Source organism: Rhinopithecus roxellana, chromosome 5 (genome assembly GCF_007565055.1).
Source record: "Rhinopithecus roxellana isolate Shanxi Qingling chromosome 5, ASM756505v1, whole genome shotgun sequence".
Taxonomy (NCBI): Eukaryota; Metazoa; Chordata; class Mammalia; order Primates; family Cercopithecidae; genus Rhinopithecus; species Rhinopithecus roxellana.
The window spans coordinates 78,623,153-78,627,618 of record NC_044553.1 but is presented as its reverse complement, the minus strand read 5'-3'; positions in this window follow the sequence as shown (position 1 = coordinate 78,627,618).

The following is a 4,466-nucleotide window of genomic DNA, read 5'->3' as shown; positions in this document are numbered from 1 at the left end:
GCGCGCCCGCGCGCCCGGGGCCGTCTCTGCGCGCGCCCGCGCCGCCGCTGCCTGCAGCAGTCACTCTCGCGAGACTTCCGCTCTCCTCCCAAGGCCGCTCCTCCTGAGCTCGCGAGAAGGACGAAACGGCCTCACCAGCACCTTCCAGGAGCTGTCCGAGGTGCTAGTTCCCGGGCCCCGGCCGGATCAGGTGGTTGACGGACACCTCAGGGACAAGAGCATGGCGAGTAGGCAGAAGGAAGAGACCCAGATATGGGAGCCTGGCACTAGCAGCCAGAGCCTCAGCTTCCATATCTGTAAACTGGGGAGAATAACCTCCCATGCCGATGCCAGGAGCCTCTGAGACGTGCCAGAAAGGAGTGAGAAAGAGCTGAGAGCAGGAGAGTGTGGTGACTGCGGAAGGTCCTTCAGATCTACAAGCGCAGGGGGAAAGAGAGAACAGAGGACGGAAGATCGGAGATGATATTCAGAGAGGCAAGAACACAGATCCACGGGAAGACAGACATAGGAGGACGAGAAAGAAGAGTTGCAAACAGAGACAGAGACACACGGAGAGAGAGATTGAGATGAGAGATCAAGGCCTGGAGAGAAAAAAGACATGGAAAGATAAGATAGGTAAGGGAGCATAATGAAGCAAGAAAGAGGCAAGAAATAGGGACAAATTACGCAAAGGAGCAGGGAGAGAAAGAGAGAGAGAGAGAGACAGAGAGAGAGAGAGAGGCTTAGAAAGAGAGAGACTCAGAAAAAGGAATGAAAGAGACGGCGATGTGCAGAGATGAACACCAAGAGAGTAGAGGCCAGGGTAAATGTTTAAAAACCCAGAGCTTTGGAGGGTTGAGAGAGACCCACTTGGAGAGATGGGCTGGGAGTGAAGACAAGCTTTTATTGTGATTGGTGTTTACATAGTAAACCTCCATGGGATCTCTACAGCCAGGGCCACTCTGTCCTGCCAGCCAATTGCTCCTTCCCCCCCACCATACCCCCCTTCCACCCCCCACCCACACCATCCTAGGCCTGGAAGAGGGCCTCAGTGGGTGGGAGACACTGCAGGGATTCTTTGCCTAGAATAAGGGCCCATTGTCTGGCTCCAGCCTGCCAGGATTGGTGCCTCACTCCCACAGCTGGCATGAAAAGGGGGTGAGAGTGGAAAAAGGCAGACAAGAACTAGTGTGGCAGAGGGGAAAAGAAGGGAGAGAGCCTCGGTGCCTGGGAAGGGCTGAGCAGGAAGCATAATCTCGCCACCAGACCAACCAGGAAGGAAGGGTCCTGGGCGAATCACTTGAGGTCAGGAGTTCGAGACCCACCTGGCCAGCATGGTGAAACTTCATCTCTACTAAAAATACAGAAATAGCCAGGCATGGTGGCATGCATCTGTAATCCCAGCTACTCAGGAGGCTGAGGCATGAAAATTGCTTGAACCCAGGAGGTGGAGGTTGCAGTGAGCCGAGATCATGCCACTGCACTCCAGCCTAGGCAACAGACCAAGACCTCCTCTCAAAAAATTAAATAAATAAATAAAGTATTTAAAGGTGCTAGCTCAAACTGTGTGGCAGGCACTGGAGACATGTCTTTGTTGTCGTGGAGGGCAGGAGTGAGAGAGCCTGTGCCAAACCATGCAGTAACACATTTCAAGCTTCTTTGCAGATGTGGAGAATGTCACATCTGCTCATATGCCATTACTCAAAGCAAGTCACATGGGTAAGCCCAAAACTAATTCATGGGGGCCAAGGAGGTATGCTACCCATACAGGATGCCAGATAAGTCACATGGCAAATGGTGAGGACATTTAATCCCATTGCAGAGGAAGCAAGTAACTGGGAGCAGGAACCCAGTCAATCAATGTCCCACAGGGCCAGCTCCAGGCTGCTTATCTTTCCCTGCCTAGCTATACCTGAATGAGGCATGTCCATCCAAGAGTCTCTGGGAGAATACTTATGTTACAGGCCAGTAAACAAATGAAAAGAATAGAAGTATTTACTGAACTGTTAATGTCTGAGGGAGATGCTAAACTGCATGGCCATCCTAAGAAATAAGTGCTATTATCCCTATTCTATAGATGAGACAAGTGAAAATCAGAGAGGTAAGTGATCTGCCCAAGGAAATTAACAGATAGATCTAAGAAATAAAAGAACCACTATCTTTAGGCTGGATTTCCCCAGAGGCAGACACTGAGATAAGGACGTTCATACAAATAATCCATTTGAGAGATGATTTCATGGAGCACTAGTAGGAGGGGGGGTGTGAAACAAAGAAGTGAAGAAAAGCGGCTGGGCGCGGTGGCACACCTGTAATACCAACACTTTGGGAGGCCCGAGGTGGGGGGATCACGAGGTCAGGAGATCAAGACCATCCTGGCTAACATGGTGAAACCCCGTCTCTACTAAAACTACAAAAAAATTAGCCGGGTGTTGTGGCAGGCACCTGTAGTCCCAGCTGCCCGGGAGACCGAGGTAGGAGAATGGCGTGAAGCCAGGAGGCGGAGCTTGCAGTGCACCGAGATCACGCCACTGCACTCCAGCCTGGGCGACAGAGAGATTCCGTCTCAAAAAAAAAAAAAAAAAAGAAATGAGGAAAAGCAGTATAGGGTGCAATAATTAGCAGGTCACCACTGTAGACAAATGGGGTTTGATTGTATTGGGCATCTCTGGGAGAGTGAAGAAGACAACGTACTCATCCCACTGAAGGAGTGATGACACTAACGGTTTCTTCATTACATGAGAGCTGTTCCTGGCACCTCCAGCCTGCCAGTGTGCCTTTTGAGCAGAGAGCACCCTCAGGCAGAAAATCCCAGGGGCTTGCAGTAAAAAGCACATCAGGAATGGCTAAGGGGGTATGAGAAGGGCACTATGTCATGACACCTACTACAGCCAGGACCTAAACCCATCAGCCTGGCTCCTGAGCAACGTTATGTCACCTCCATGATAATCTTGTTAATCACGTTATTATCCATGCTGTTAGTCCTGTGGAAGTTTACCATATGGAGTCTTCTTTCTTAAGAAAGAGCCTCCCCTGGCTGGGCGCACTTTGGGAGGCTGAGGCAGGTGGATCACCTGAGGTCAGGAGTTCAAGACCAGCCTGGCCAACATGGTGAAATCCCATCTCTACTAATGATACAAAAATTAGCCAGGCGTGATGGCAGGTGCCTGTAATCCCAGCTACTTGGGAGACTGAAGCTGGGAAATCGCTTGAACCCGGGAAACGGAGGTTGCAGTGAACAGAGATTGCGCCATTGCACTCCAGCCTGGGGGACAAGAGTGAGACTTTGTCTCAAAAAAAAAAAAAAGTTTTTTAAATTAGCTGGACATGGTGGCACGCTCCTATCTATAGTCTTGGTTACTTGGGAGGCTGAGGTGGAAGGACCACATTAGGCCTGAGATGTTGAGGCTACAGTAAGTCATGTTCTTACACCACTGCACTCCAGCCTGGGCGACAGAATGAGACCCTGTCTCAAAAAAAAAAAAAAAAAAAAGGGAAAAAAGAAAAGAAAAGAAAAAGAAAGAAGGGAAAGAAACTCCTGCTTCCCCCAGTCTCCCCCCTCATGCTCCTGGTCTTGCGAGATGCCACCTCCCTGACACTTAGCATGTATTCCTGATTGCACAGCACAAGCACACAGGGACACACATTCTTGCTACAGAGCCACAGAAATGTCAGATCAGCTCATCCAGCAGTGAGCAACCCTGAGGCTCAGAGAGCTCACCCTAGACCTTCCTGAACAGTGCTTCTCCTCCTTACACTGCTCCACACCTCCCTGTCCCTGTGTTTGTCCCTTCTCGCCCAAACAGAATGGAAGCTCCCCAAGACAATCCACAGATTGCAAGAAGATATTTGCAAATCATATATATGAAAAGAGACTTGCACCCAGAATATATGAAGAATTCTTACAACTCAATAATAAAAAGCCAAATAACCCACTTAAAAATGTACAAAAGATCTGAAAAGAAATTTCTCCAAAGAAGATTTACAAATAGCCAATAAGCACGTGAAAACATGTTCAACATTATTAGTCATCAGTGGAATGCAAATCAAAACCACAATGTGATACCGCTCTATATCTACTAGGATTACCATAATTTAAAAGATACATAATAATAAATATTGGCAGGGATGTAGGGAAATCAGAACTTTCATACACTGCTGGTAGTAAGATAGTGCAGCCACTTGGGAAAACAGTTTGGCAGTTCCTAAAAAATTTAAACTTTTTTTTTTTTTTTTTTTGAGACGGAGTCTCACTCTGTCGCCCAAACTGGAGTGCAGTGGCGCGGCGCAATCTCGGCTCACTGCAACCTCCGCCTCCCGAGTTCACGTCATTCTCCTGCCTCAGCCTCCAGAGTAGCTGGGACTACAGGCGCCAGTCACCACGCCCAGCTAATTTTTTGTATTTTTAGTAGAGACAGGGTTTCACTGTGTTAGCCAGGATGGTCTCGATCTTTTGACCTCGTGATCCGCCCCCCTCGGCCTCCCAAAGT